Source organism: Meleagris gallopavo, chromosome 7 (assembly GCF_000146605.3).
Source record: "Meleagris gallopavo isolate NT-WF06-2002-E0010 breed Aviagen turkey brand Nicholas breeding stock chromosome 7, Turkey_5.1, whole genome shotgun sequence".
NCBI lineage: Eukaryota > Metazoa > Chordata > Aves > Galliformes > Phasianidae > Meleagris > Meleagris gallopavo.
Window position 1 is genome coordinate 29,089,420 of NC_015017.2, and position 15,593 is coordinate 29,105,012.

The 15,593-nt window shown below is 45.4% G+C and overlaps 1 long non-coding RNA gene across 1 annotated transcript in view; it reads left to right on the forward strand.

Annotated features, from left to right (window-relative positions):
* Positions 1-15,587, forward strand: part of LOC104911818 — a 28,981-nt gene extending 13,394 nt beyond the window's left edge. The window contains exon 4 of the long non-coding RNA XR_004160374.1: positions 13,199-15,587. This is a non-coding gene — a long non-coding RNA (uncharacterized LOC104911818). The remainder of the gene's footprint in view (positions 1-13,198) is intronic.
* The last annotated feature ends 6 nt before the right edge of the window (positions 15,588-15,593 follow it).

A 15,593-nucleotide genomic window follows, 5' to 3' on the forward strand; every position in this document is an offset into this window, starting at 1 on the left:
CCTGTGGGCACACTCCAAGCTTTGGAATGCTTGTGATGATGACATTTAGGATTTCCTGTGATTGCTTGCTAGGAGTTGAAACTCTTGTAACCAAAGGTGAAATTTTAGTTGGAGTGAAGGGAGGAAATGAAAAGGAAATCTTTACAGTTCAGCATGATGGTCAATATTTGTGGAGGTAAGAAGTGTTAATATTTCAAATGGCCTAAAGCTGCTAGCAGCAGATTAGGGAGGCTGCTGGTGTGGAAATGAGGCAAGCTGACCCACATAATGACTCTGACTTTATTCCCAGGCCTCCTGCATTGTGACCTCTACCTCTGAGGGACGTTCATGGGATTTGCTTGGCTGTAATCTCAGTTGGCTGGTATTGATTCAGGCATCAGAAGTCATTCTTCATGCAGGTGCATGATGCTCCAAAGCCCTCTGCTAAGAAGGGAGAAAATCTCAAAGGAGGCTCTCCGTCCATTGAGCGTTTGGAAGCAGTGAACTTGTGGATGAGAGTCCCCAGTAATGGCAGAACCTGCTCAGTGGATCGTTCAAGTGGCTTAGCAGCAGGTTACAAGCCTCACCTGAGGGTATACCAGGTTATGTACAAAACTACTGGGTTGGAGCTGTGGTCATGGAGAACACAGTGTTTGCTCTCTTGAAAACGCTGCGTTGTAAACAAAACTTGTGTGTTGTCCAGCAGACTGAGAGGCAGCTAATGGGATTTACCTAAGAACCTCTGGGAATTGCCCACTGGTAAGCTCATCATTAATTCCACATTAGTGCAGACTGCTGTCGGCCGCACACGGTGTCTGGTTGCTGCTGGGCATCTGTGCTCACAGCAGGTGGGGAGAGCAGGAGTGTGGCTGGGTGTGGGAAGGAGGGGACAGATGGGTGCCGTGCATCTGTTCTGGGAGAGCCTTCCTTCCTTAGGTCAAGTTCTTCATAGAATGGTTTATGTTGGAAGGGACCTCAAGGATCAGTGAGTTCCAGTGCCTTGCTGTGGGCTGGCTGCCCCCCAGCTCAGGCTGCCCAGAATCCACTCACAGCCTTGGGCACCTCTAGGATGGAGCACCCAGAGCTCTGGGCAGCACTGCCAGGCCCTCATTGCCCTAAGTGTACATTCTGAAGTTATTTCCCGCATTGGCACCAAAATCATTTTGAGAAGGTGTATTTTTCTGGGCTCAGTGCTATCCTTCTCCACGTACATAATCTTCAGAATTAACTTCTGGGGTTGAGGTGTTCACAGCAATGAGAACAGCTCTGTATGTTTGCAAGTATTGGTGTAAGTAGTTCGAGAGCTGTGAAACTAATGGGAAATAAAGAAAAGGGAAAGAAGTAAGGTTTTGCCTGCCTCATCAGCTTGGGAATAATGAACAAACATGAGAGACAGTCGGGTGTGTTTCAGTAGGATTATTCCTAATTTTTTCTCCAGTTTCCTGCCATGGAAGCATCACATTCAGGATAGCTTTAGCCCTGCTCAAGCATGGCTGCTGCCTGTGGTGCAGGCAGGGCTGGATTTATGGCTGCCTCGTCTGTGCCAGCTGGTGAATGGCAGTGATGGGATGTCACTGGGACAGGAGCAGTGTGAGCCTTATTAGTGCTTGGAAATGTTGCTGGCTCTTAAGAGGCGAGACATATTAACCCATTTATTAAAAAGTATCAAAATTAATTTTAGTTTCCTTTTAAAGCTTGCTGTTATTCTCTTCCTTGTTCTGAATTATTCTGCAGTCAGCCTGCACACCGCAGGAAGAGCTCGAGGCTTTGTGTGCTTGACTTTGCTGTCTCTCTTTATGAGAAATTCCCCTGGATGTCACAGCTTCAGTCAGTGCTGCTTGTGCTGAAAATGTGTGCTCCTAAATGGGCTCTGTTCAGGGAGCACAAGTAATTACTCTCCTGCTTTTGTGTTTGCTACCTGTTACTGCAGTCTGTGGAGCTGTTGCTTTAGAATTTGTTTGAAGTCTTTTAATCTTTAGACCCTGCACTGTGTGCTACCATAATGATGATACTAACACATCCATTAATTTAGCTAATGCTTCACCAAATTTACAGTTGTCTCATCTGTTGCAGCCGTACAAAGCTGCTGAAACACGCACAAGATGTCACACCCCCACAGAACCTCTCCAGAAGAATAAACATATTTATGTCCCCTCTAAACGCATGCTGTCTGTTTTCCTGCAGGCTTCGTGCTGTGCTGGAAATAGGTTTTACTCAGTTTTAGAGGTACACGTTTAAAACATAATTAAAGTGAGTTTGCATAGAAATTACTTCTTTTTTTCCTGCTCACCCCCACGTGTGCTCAGACACACACTGTTTGCTTGGCTGTGAGTCTGCTTTTGGGTTCATTTTGTCTGAGATGTGATCATCTTTGACTGCTAGGTTTCTATTTCTGCATTTTACAAGATTTTGTTGACAGCACACTTCCTGTCCTTTTGCTATCTTTCCAAATTAATTTTTGTCACTGCAATTTTCAGACTTTTTAGCCTATTCTTCATATATGTATTTTTTTTTCCTAAATTAGGTTAGTGCTCTGCTTAGTGTTTGAACTTTGTCATCTCACTGCCTCTCATAAGAGACTCATTTTTATTTTTAAATCTGATCTGTGTGATCTGATGTATGTTCATGCAGTTCCATGGCAGGTGTTGGTGCAGTGGGCAGTGGCTCTTAGTGGTGCATTGGGCACATGGTTGGACTTGGTGGCCTTGGAGGTCTTTTCCAGCTGGAAATGATTCTATGAACCAACAAGCGAAAAATCTGACAAAATAAGTAACACATCAATGACTGTTCTGTAGAGCTGGCAGTCTTGTACCAACTGAAGGCCCAAGCCCTGCTGTGGTTCTTTCTACATTCTACAACCCCGACTGGTGATAAGGGAATAGAAAATGCTATTTTTGCAGCTCGAGCCCCAGCAGCTCTGTGTTTCTGACATGGGCAGCAGTGAGGACAGGAGCTAAGTGCCTGCTGCTAATCCCTGGGATTGCAGCCTGACGGGCAGAAAGCCTCTAAGTGGGAGATAAGCACATAAGGAGGGATAATGTGTGTGTTACTGCTCGGCTGAGGAAGGAAGAGGCACAACGACCTGACCCCACAGAGGTCCCCACCTCTCATGACAGCTCTTCCCTCTTGCTCCAATTGTTGTTGTGATGAGTTTATTGGAAGCAGAACCAATTGATGAGGGTATCTCCTTGGTACTTCTCAGCAGCTGCTCCATTCTCACTAAGTGAGATTGTGTTCAGGATGAAGAATTGCTCTCGATTTGTACCTGGCTGGCAGACTGCTGGGTTGCTGAGCTGATCGCACCCAGAAGACTGCTGCCGTGGGTCTGGGCCCTTGCTGTGGGGCAGGCAGCGATGCTCCTGGGGGCAGCATCCTTGGAAGGTGGCACAAACTAACCTGCAGCTCAGTGCTGCCTCATGTAAGGGCTGTAATAAATCAGAGAGGGTCTACTGCCCAATGCAGAGCTGCTGCTCTCGGATGGAGAGAATTGGGTGCCCTCTGGAAGTGCCTTTTCCTCTCCGGCAGCTGGAGGAAGGCTTTATCAACCACTGATAGGTAAACTTAAATTAGCTTAATCCAACATTGTTTGCCTGTCTAATGTTAATAAGATCCAGGTAGCACCATCTGGTCCCCTAAGAATCACAGAATGGCCCAGGTCAGAAGGGACCTCAAGGATCATGAAGCTCCAACCCCCCGCCACAGGCAGGGCCACCAACCTCCACTTGAGTCCCCTAATGAATGATTTTTTCTTCCCAAGGTGTAGACAAACGCCTGTCTTTGAGCGTGCTGGAGCTAACATTGAACTGTTTAATGAAACCACAGGCACTCAGTGGTGCGTGGATGCTGTTTCCCTGGTAGGATATAAAACAAGGAAGAGAAAGTAGACCTCCAGATGAGTGATGTAGGAGGCGGTTGGGTGCTTTCCTTCAGCCTCAGGAGCAGGTGATCCACATTACTCTCTTCCAAAATAGCAACCCTGATTGCATTTCAAAATAGAAAACAGGTCAAATAAAGGGCATAATTTCAAGCTTAGCTTGTTTCAGTAGGGTATTGGAAGGTGTTTTACCATCAATAATAGAAAAACTAAAAAAAAAACAAACACACAAAAAACCATGATCTGGTATCAAAGTGAGAAAGGTTTTGTGGCTCACATCATCTTCACGTTTTTCTCTTTGCTCTTCTTGAAAGGAATTAAGGTTAAGACATGAAGGTTTTCCTCCCCAGGAGCGTTATGGCTGTGGGAGATGGAGCTCTGTGCAGTGGTGTTTTCAGTTCCCTCCATCTGGTGCCACCTCTCCGTGGTTTCTTTCACCATCCTGCCTGCACCAGCTGCCTCAGTGCACTCCTGCCTCATCACCTGCCTCGGCTTCCTTAATTGCCGCATTGATTGGAATTAATGGCATTAGTGGAACAGCTGGCATGTTGCAATAGAAAGGAAAATTAATGAAGGAGGGCACAATTACATCAGCCTGTACCCTTGCTGGAAGTTTTCAGCAGTAAACTGCTCTCAAACTATTGTAGATGGAAAATAAGGCAATTCCTGCCTTGGTTTTGCTCTTCCTACGGAGGGAGAGGGAGCCAAATTTAAGTGAGTATTAGAAATGCTTTGTTCCTCATGTGGGTGCGTTCATCCTCACCCTTGCTTAGTGTAATGGATTTCCCAGTTCTGTGGTGCAGGTTGAGCGCAGGTTACATAAGAACAATTAATATGTGGCAGGATTTGTGAGGAGGTGAATCTTGTCAGGCAAATAAGAGATTCTTCTCAAAAATTCATGTGGTTCAGCTGGGGAACTGACAAAAGAAAAGCTGCATAATTTAATTATATCACAGAATCACAGAATGGCCTGAGTTGCAAAGGACCTCAATGCTCACCCAGTTCCAACCCCCTGCTGTGTGCAGGTTGCCAACCAGCAGCCCAGGCTGCCCAGAGCCACATCCAGCCTGGCCTTGAATGCCTGCAGGGATGGGGCATCCACAGCCTCCTTGGGCAGCCTGTTCCATTTTACAGTTCTGGTTTTCCACTGAAACAAGGAGCAGGCTGGAAGACATTAGCTAAGGTAGTGCTTTAATTTAATTGGATCCAATTATTTGATTGTTTTTCTTTCTCAGTACTTGTATTTAAATGAAAAGCCATCCTATGTTTGTAGCTCTGTGTTTGGAACTGCTCTGTGTTCTCTTCCAGGAACATCTTTCAGGAAATAAAGCTTTCATTGTAAACCGTAGACACAAAAGTCTGTTGTTAGCATGCATTGCTAATGGCAAATTAGTTTTTATATAATTTTAGGCATTTTTTCTTTTATCAGCTCTCTAAGAGAAAGGAACGTGCCTGTGAGTTACGTCTTACTGTGTAGTTTGCTCTTATCAAGGGTGCAGTGCTGTGTTGATCAGCACCAGTGCCTTACATACATGCTGTCAACCTGTCTGTCTAGACAGCACCTTTGATTCCCCTTCATCTATTTCAGCAATTAAAAATGCACTTCAATTAAGACGTGTGCATACAGGGTGGAGTTTCTTGGAAGAGTGATCAGCTGTGTGTGTGTGCAAAGAACCACTGGCTGTGTCTGCAGGCAGATACCACACTGCTGCTCAGCACCAGGGAATGGAGCAGAACATGTGGGTGTGCACTCTGTGCTTTCTCATTAAGAAGAGTGAAAATTCTTCTAAGTTGTAAAGGAGGCAGAGTGAAGGCTGCTCTGGGTTTGGAAAGCCAGCTTGTGCTCGTGGTTAAGTGCAAGTTTAAATTTTCTGCCTCTTTAACTGTTGGAAGACTCTCCAGCTTAAGCTCAGATTATTTATGTTATGTTTCTTCGTTGTTTTTTTTCTGTGCATCTTAAGGTGTAAACTCTTTTGGCATCATTTGACTTGTTGCTTACTGCATAGGCTGCTCGGTTGGCTGCGTATGGAGATGGGAAGTTACTGATTAAGTAAGCAGTGGTGGGATATGTTATCATTATGAAAACAGTCATGAGGTCCTTTCTTCACCCTTGGACAGTTTCTTCTGACAAGAGAAGGATGTTACACATTTGATACAAGTGAGACAGAAATATCTGCAGTCTTGAATGTCTGCAGGTTGGTTTTTTTGTTGTTGTTGTTGTTTTTTTAAGCTAGTTAAAAAAAGCTGTAACACAGCCCCAAACCGATTTCCTTTCTCCTTGTCTGTAATTAGAGATGAGGCTTTTGACTCATGGTTGTTTTCAGGCTCCAGGTGTTGCTTATGGAATCCTGGTACACTGTTGCATCACCTCTTGCTGAGGAGCAGTCAGCAAGCCTGATGTATAACCCTGCCCACAGCGTTAGCACTTGCTGGTGCTTTCCAACAGATGTGTTACAGAAATAGGAACTCTTCCCCTTTTGCATGTGTGGTTTGTCATTAGGCATCTGCAGCAGTGCACTTACACTGCTCACTGCTTCAGTCAGTGCATGCACAGCTCTTCTCCCCAAGGAGATGGATGGTTTTCTGTCTCTTTGCTTGCTTACTCCTTTGTTAAGCATGGTTTGCTTTGGAAAATATCCTTTACTGTAAGGCAGTCAGTTAGATGAACAGTCACTGACCTTAATATGAAGAATCACAGGTAAGGGTTTGTTTTATTCATAACTTAATTATTTTTCTCAATTATGGGGGTTAAGTCTAGAACTGATGGATACACTTACAACATTCAGAAGGCCTAACTTGATAGACCTGTGTCGTATTGTGTCTGTGAGAAGTGGAAATCAGTGTTTGTTAAGAGAGCACGTGCGTTTTTAAAACAGTGCCAAATCTAGCAGGTCTTATTGCAATAATTAAATAGGTCGTTAGAAGTGTTTTTGCTGTAGAACAGCATTCCACAATTGGAAGGGAACAGTGATGGGTGCTGCCCTGTGATGTGGGGTGACCATCAGCAGGAGCACGGCCATAGATCCCTATCTGCAGATGCACGTGTTGCTTCAAGTGACAGCTGTCCTGAAAGCAGTTAAGTCCAGCACAGGTAGGTAAATAAATGGGATTTGGGGGAGGAATCACTTGGGCTGCGGTGGGGCTGCTGGGGCTGGCAGCTGGCAGGGCTTTGGGCACTGCAGTAGAAGGACATACAGCTATTGGAGAGCATCCAGAGGAGAGCTGCGGAGATGGGGAAGGGCCCAGAGGACAGGACGTGAGGAGTGGCTGAGGTCCCTTGGTTTGTTCAGCACAGAGCAAAGGAGGCTGAAAGGGGACCTCGTGGCACCACTGCTCCTCGTGGTAACCCACAGCTCCTCGTGAGCAGAACAGAGAGGCAGGTGTTGAATGAACATGGAACTGTTTGTGGGACAACCACAAAGAAGGATCTTGCTCTGAAGATACGTGTAGATAAATCCAGGTAGCTAGCAGACGCTTCCTTTTTCAACACAAAGCCTGTTGATGAAAGCAGTTCACAAGACCCTGAAACAGGGAAGCTGTATATCTGTAATGATTGGACGTTATAAGACCCTCTGAAACACTGGACTGCCAGCCAAGGAGGTCAGGAATGCTTTAAAAAATAAATGCAAGTCCTTTTGCCTTTATTCCATTCAGTTACTGCCAGCTTAGTGTTACCTTGTGGAAGATTGCTTTTCCTGCTGCCATAAATCATGCATTCGCTGCTCTACCCTCAGTGTTTTTTGCTTCATTTGTAAGGTGAATTTCTCAGAATAACTGCTGCTGCTGTCGACCAACACGGCGTGATGTTCTGTGTGCAGACTTGTTTGAGGGCTGCTTTGTGGCAGACTCGTCAGCGTGCCGTCGTGCCACCGTGGAGCTCCTCCATGCTGGTGGGACCAGCTCCAGCAGCAGCAGGTGCAATCTGCTGGCTTTTGCTTGCCTAGCAGCTAGCATTGGGGTTTCCATTACATCTTGATTAATATTGATATGTTAACATATCTTTCCTGAGCTATTGCTCTTTAATTATTATTTGGAGGGAGGTAGCTCATACCTGGTTGTATGCACAAGCCCAGAATTCATTAATAACAGCCATAAAGGTGATAGATGAGCATCTGACTTACTGGGATGCCATGCTTTCCTTCAAGGGAAGGGGGTTGTGTCTGCTCACTGCAGCCTCTCCTATGGGCAGCAGTGCTGTGTGAGTGGTGGGATGCTGCAATGCACTTCAGAACGGGTGCAGGCCTTGACAATCCTTCTCTTGGATTTTGCTCCAGGACTTATTTTTATTTATTTACTTGCTACAATGAAGGAGTGAGATGAGTAGACCAAACTTCTGCTACTATTCTTGTGAGCTTGATCTTACAGCCCTGTTTGAAGTATCTGAATAGCTTATTTAAATTAGGAGTCGTCACTTTTTGTCTTGCTTTATGCAGCTTTGCTTCTCTCTCTCCTGAGTGTGAAACCACAAAGAAGAAAGAAATAACTAGATGTTCTAGATGATATCTCATTAGGCTTTGAATTTCTGTCAGTATCACAGCTGTTAGCATGGTGCAAACAAGGCCAGTAATGGTGGAGACCTTTAGCTTTACGAGATTGCAGCGTGTGTGCAGGTTCCTTAGGAACTCGTGAGGAGCATCAGTGCCTTCCTTCAGCTCTCTTAAGGCAGCAACCAGCTATAAGCAGAGCTCATGTCCTTCCTAGTGCTGCTTAAATCTGATGTACGCTTTGTTTGCACTGCTCGTGTGGGGCTGGCAGGAGCAGTGTGGTCTGCTGTGTCTCTGGACAGCACGTGTGGAAATGCTATAAAAGATATTTATGGCAGAAATTGCAATGAATTCTGATGCTTCTATTATTATTATTCAAATGCAACTTTTTTTTTTTTCAAATTTGTGGAGCTCTTGTCTTAGAAGACATCGTAAAGCAAATGACCTATATAATGATGTTTATGACAACTTTGTGGGATTTGTTACTACTGTATAATTAAAGTTAGAATTCTTTATGTTCCGGATTAAGATGAGTCTGAGCACAGTTCTGAGCAGCAAAAGATATATCATCCAAATGGCAAAGGACTGCAAATTGAGCCTTCAGTTTATTGGATTCTGTATGGAGTTTATAACAAATTACTTGGGCATAAACCAGCAGAATAATATTGTGTTAGAGCCACTGTGGAGGTGCAATGAAGAAAGAATTACTTGTTCAGGATTCTGGGGGATTGATTTCATGCCTTCTGGTAAGATATGATGAGGAACTGCATAATGCAGGACTGCTTGGGAAGGGCCTTTGCTGGCAGAGGCAGCAGGGCAGGCAGCTCTGCCTCTCTCAGATCACACTTAAGTTACCACTGGTTTTATTTATGTTTTATTTATTTATTAATTCTTCCAATTGCAGTTCTACTCAAAACTGTCTCCCTCGGGCATCTCCAGCAGCTACCTGGATGTGGTCCTTGGCACCTGGATCTGAGTGGCCCTACTCAGTGGAGCAGGGTAGGACCAGATGGTCCCTGCCAACCTCAGCCTTTCTGCTCTGAAAAATGAACATAAGTCATGTTCTCTCAACATCCTCGGCATGAGTAGAGAGACACTGTCGTTTACTGGGGTGTTCTTACCAGTGAGCCATTCACATCTTATCTTCTAGCCATTGTGTTTCGGAGATGTCTGTGAGCACAGCAAATTGGGCAGACGGCAGCTGCTCATGGCTTACAGCCCTTAAGCTACTTTCTTCCCTATCGCTATCCTAAGATTGATTTTATCCTCACCTAGTTATTTTTAACTTTCCAAACTACAATGCCAGCATTCCATTGATTTCTTAGAAAGCTGGGAGGTTTTCTATTCACACCGCACATTTCTGGCAGCTGCAGAATGGAGATTTGGGCCGAAGTCCCTCCCTGCAGCACTCTGCCTGTTTTGAAGCCTTCTGACTGCTGCTGTTGGGGAGCATAAAGGCTGTATCATAGCTGTGCTGGGCATCAGTGCTATTTCCAGCTTTCTCCTTAGTGATTTCAACTGATCGATAATATATGAAGAATCATGGGATGACGGAATAGTTTGGGTTGGAAGGGACCTCAGAGCCCCCACAGCCTTCGATGTGCCCCACCAGATAGGGCTGCCCAGGGCTGTGCTGGGAAAGGGAGATGGGATAGGGATGGGTGTACAGGGACCCTACTGCCTCTCCATCTGCAAAACAACATCGTTCCAAAGCACTGCTGTGGAGGTACAGGGGCTTAAGCCAAGGTATGTGCAAGGCAAAGAAACCTTTGGAGAGAATGCATGGGTGATGAGTCCTTATATCCCCTGTGTGTCAACACAGCAGCATTCCATGTGCAGAGCCCTTACTGAATCCTTAAATAAATTGAATGCTTTCAAATCTATTGAGGTCAGCTTTATTTTTCCTTTCCTTATCTTGAATTTTGTGCTTCGAATTCTGTACTCCACCAAAGACCTCAGTGCTTCTGGTAAGCCCTTGTGAGGAGGCTGTGTTCATTTCCAAAGCAGGCCTGTTTCCTCTGACAGATGATGACAAATGTCTGCAGGCGGAATGCTGGATAAACAGCATTTTTATTCTTTGTGGGCATGCTTCGTGTCAGTTCCATTATGCCTGCATGCACCAAGATGGTCACTGAGGAGATGAGAGTTAATTCTTGTGCTCAGAAGCGAAGCTATTTTTGATGGACACTTTTTTTTTAAAAAGCACTTTTTATTAAAAAGCACAACCTCTGAAATCTGCTTCAGTGAGTTAACAAACAGAAGTGCTGAATCACTGCTCCTCGCTTGCAGCCCTTAAACAGAATTAGCTAAAGCATGGTGAGACACGTGTGGATGCCTTCTGGAATGGTGGTCAGTGTATACAGCTCCTTGTTGAAACCATGGGTGTGACAGTATTCCTAAGGAGCCCCAGTTCTCCAGTTTTTATGTCTTTAGCTCGTGAAAATTCTGTTTCCTCAGCTGGGTCAAGGCAAGAGTATAATCCACTTACTGCATTGCTTGGATTTCTTGGAAGGCTGTAAAATATCCATCAAGGTAGATACTAAATTTGTGCTGTGAGTGTCTTAAGTCCAGTTAACTCTGTGTGGGGGGGGGGAAGCTTTGGTGACCTTCTGAGATCTGCATCCATCTGTTTGTGTCATTTCCTTCCATCCTGTGTGTAGACAGTAGCAAGAAGACTCCACGTTTATTAACCATCGTGATTTCCAGAGAGGAGGAGGAGGACAGATCTCTGCTTTTGCAAGGTTTTGACAGAATTGAGTTGTTGGTGTTGAAGGACAGAGCTTGTTGCAGTCTTTGCAGAAAGAAAGGTATGAGGAGTGCACTTACCTGGCAGCAGTCAGTGGGTTAACGTGGCAGCACATACATTCAGCCATCCTTCTCTGTATTTATCATTGAAGATCATAGAATCACAGAATGGCCTGGGTTGCAAAGCCCCACAGTGCTCATCCAGTCCCAACCCCCTGCTGTGTGCAGGTCACCAACCAGCAGCCCAGGCTGCCCAGAGCCACATCCAGCCTGGCCTTGACTGCCTGCAGGGATGGGGCATCCACAGCCTCCTTGTAAAACATGGCTTAGCATGATGCTGCACAAACACAGCAGCAGCAGGAAGAGGCTGATGAGGAGTGACTCACCTTTCTCAAGGTAAAAAAGAAGCTTCTAATGAAGGCATCACTGTTTTCCTCTTTGATGTTAGTATTCCCATTCCATGGCACTGTAGCCTTCCTTGCAGCACTGTTGTGACTTTGTGCCTTTTGAAAGCTTGGGTGACATAACCTGCAACCCATGTGTGTCTTCTCTGCAGGCTTGACAAGCTGATGTTGCTGCAATTAGCAAAATTAAACGTATTTCTTGGTCGCAGCGTTGCATGTAGTCTGATTGAAATGTAGTCAGGTATCACTTTGCTTTGAGTAAAGCCGTGAGAGTGGGAAGGCTGATCAGGAAATTCCCAATTAGTTTTGTTGTAAAGCTTCACAGAGCTGCTGCTGTCCTGAGCTTTGTCTCTATGAACCTTAGCAAGCAGCAGAAGTGCATGGAATCTCTTACTGAAAACTCAGTTTTACTGCAGGGTGTATAAATAACCGCTGCCTTCAGGAAGAGTCACTGTAAGTTTTCAGCTGAGATGAGTGTGAGGCAGTGTTATGGGGCACTGCCCATGTATTGCTGAGCTGGCAGTGATTCCTGCAGCAGCACAGCACAGCATCCTGCTGCAGCACAGCATCCTTGTGGTGTTTGGATGGTACCCCACACAATTTCAAGAGATACGGTTCTGTTAGATGGTTTGCTCGGAGAGGCAGCAAACTTCCAGTTATAATGATGACTGTTCTAATAATACACCGACAGATTTTTTTCTCATGTCTGTTTGCTTTAATGGAAAGCTTCTGATTTCTACGGAAGAAAACTGTCACTAAGATACTTTCAGCCAAACCCAGAGTACGTCAGCATCCCGAAACGAGCCCATTTCCTGCTGTCTTACTGCCTCAGCAGTGTCTCAGCATGGCTGCTTGCTCCCTGCTGGGCTCTCATTGAGCACGGGCCCTTGGGAAGCAGGGAGCTGCTCCTGCAGAACTGCCAGGGGAAGGATGCAGCCCTCAGCCTTCTCCAGCCAAAAAGAGGCAGAATTTGCTTCCATAGCCAGAATTTGCAGCTTGAAGGACCATCTCTTCAAATTCCAGTGTGCAGACTCTCCAAAAAGTGATGGCAGAACAGAGTTTAATTACCAACCGTTAGTTCCGAGTACTTTATGTCTGCATTATGCATTGCATTAATATCCCTTATGAAACACTCCAAGGGGAATTGAGTTGTGTGGACAGCGTGCAACTGGAAATGCAGCTTCACGCACAGTCGTAGTGAAAGCAGTGCGCTGTGGGTGCAGCATCCAGCAGTGCTTCTGAGCAGAGCAAGTCATAGAAATATATCACTGGGAAGGTGTTTGCTGCTCAGTGAAGCATACACTAAACTGCAGGCAGAAACCTCCTGGGTAAATTTCTGATATTCTTCTAGCAAGTGTGTCTAGACTGTGTTTCTGAGGATGACTGCCTTTTGCAGGGTTGAAGGGGTGTTTGTTTTTTAAAGGACAGGTTTATAATGGCATGTGCCATTCAGTTGGGAATAAATTAACAGCAAAAGAAATAGGTCAGAGTGATTTAATTCATGTGCTCTTCAAATACTTTCAGCAGCTGTACAAATGTTGCCCAGACCTTGTGCTTGCAGGATCTCCCTGAGAACCTGGTGCTGGGTTTTAATCCTTACGTGAGTCTCTCAGGAGGATTCATGCACTGTCACTGTGATTCCAGCTGAAAGCTGCAAATGCTCAAAGACACCCCAGTGTTCAAAGTTGCCCTCTTGCTGTCTTGTGTTGCAGCTGTCATTTCCAGAAACCAGGAAGGACCCGGTGAGATGGGGAAGGCGGTGCTCATCCCAAAAGACGACCAGGAGAAGATGAAAGAGCTGTTTAAAATCAACCAGTTTAACCTTATGGCCAGTGACCTGATTGCTCTGAACAGAAGCTTGCCAGACGTGAGGCTGGATGGGTGAGTGGTACTCGGGGCTCTGCTGCAGGTGAATGGGGCTCTGGCTGCAGTGCATCGTGGGCTGGCTGCGGGCAAATCCTCCTTGGCTCCGGGTGCGTTGCTGGGCTCTGGGTGCAGCCTGCTTATCTGGAGCTTACCAGCTCTAGATTTGGCTTCTTGTAATACACGCTGAGGCAAAGAGTTAGTGCATCACAGATGTGCAGTTTATTTTGTGAACTGATGAAAATTTCCAACTTTCAGTATGTTGCACTGTGGCACGTAACGCAATGCTGTCTGGTTTGTCATGTTGCCTGCACTACTTTGTTATTACTTTTTTTCTCCTGGAAAACTTTAAGCTTTTAAAGTGATTAAAAAAACTCCCACCGTTGTTGACTTCATAGCTTTTTGTAATTAAGTTATTGGCATTGAAAAGTTGACGTGTTAATTCTGACAGGAAGACAGCACTACCAGTGCCAGAAGTTGTCCTGCACAGTGTAACCTCCTATTGGTTCCACCTGTAGGCTTTTCTGGGATAATCCTATTTTAAAGAATCTTTTTCAGAACACTTTGCACTTGTTTAAATCTGAAGACTTTAAAGTCTGTTTATTCATTTAAATCTGATAACTTCTGATAGCCTGTTATGTGACTGCTGCTGGCTCCCCACCTTCTGGGCATCTGCCATTCCTGGAGGGATGCTCGGAGGTGACCTCTCCACATAACTCCCATTTTTGGCAGTTCTGCCCTGCCTGGTTGCACAGCTACTTAAACCAGAGTGGTTTGGTGCAGTTACAGGCTGTGGCACTGAATACTGATGCCTGTTGCTGAATTGCTGACATCCATACCATACCTTCTTTTGACTAGGCTTGATAGCAGCAATATGCAGAAACCCAGCTGCTAAAGGCACTGATGTGTTTTCAGTGTGATGGGAATGGAAAAATCAGAGGCTCCACACAGCAGCTGCTCTCTGAGCAGGTGAGCAAGGCAGTGAATAGTGATCTGTCGTCAGGCACCTGTGCTGGCAGCTGGGTGGGCACTGACTGTGCTGCCCTCCTCTCATCTCCCAGCTCTGCAGTGCTGGTGAGGTTCTGCCTGCACTCAGAGTTCCTTAGGGTGGGCTCAGCAATGGATTGATGCACCTGAGCGTCGGCAGATTTAGGAGAACTGTAAGGCAGAGCTATAGATCAGAAAAACCCCAAATGTTTCCCGTTTTTGCACAGCACTTTAAGGGTCACAGAATCACAGAATGGCCAGGGTTGGAAGGGACCTCAAGGATCATGAAGCTCCAACCCCCTGCCACAAGCAGGGCCACCAACTTCCACATTTAATACCAAACCAGGCTGCCCAGGGCTCCAAGGATGATTTTGTATCCTAGCATTATAATTGCTGCAGCTTGCAAGAAATGCAAATGTAGAAAAATGTGAGCTGATCTAAATGTAGGCAAGTTGCCAGATATTCTAAAATTTCCCATTTCTTTTACTTTTTAAACAGAGTTGTCACTTAGCTGAAATCTTGCTAAGATTTCTTTCCAATTAGATTCTTCAGGTCCCTATGAAATTTTAAATCAAATAAACACTACCTCCCTCCCATGCATTTTATTTGTGTCTGTAAATAGCATAATTGTTCCTTAAAAACCACACCTAGTTCACAAGCAACGTGAGCGATGCTTCTCCAGTGCATGACCATTTGTAATCTGGTGATGCTCGTTTTCAGTAGAACAGCACCTAATGTTACTGCCAGCAGAGATGCACTCTGTGCAGCAGAAGCACCAGGAAAGCTTTACTGCTTATCGCTGCTTTGCTCCCTGTTGCCTGCGCTTCCCTGTGCAGGAAGAAGGAGCCAAGAAGGCACTGCTTGGTCAGCTTCAAAAGCTCCGTCCTCCCCCTGTGAGTGATAGTTGAAAAGAAAAGGAATAATGAGCAAATAGGTAAAGTTTTCATATCAGTGAATGGCTGTGCTTGGTGTAAGGGAGATGAGCTATGTAGTGCTGAGATAAATCTGCCTGCGTGCGTTTCTTTTGTGAGAAAAGCTTTCACACTCTATCTGCATTGAAAAGACAAAGTATTTGGGGATTTCAAAAAAAAAAAGCATCTTTTTGTTTTTCTCTTCTGAGATGCTTTCATTACGTGTCCTGTCTTTAAGGAGGATTAAACTGTTCCAAATGCCTACTTACGATGCTTTGCTCTTAGGGAAGAATACAGTTTTTCAAGGCCAGGCTGGATGTGGCTCTGGGCAGCCTGGGCTGCTGGT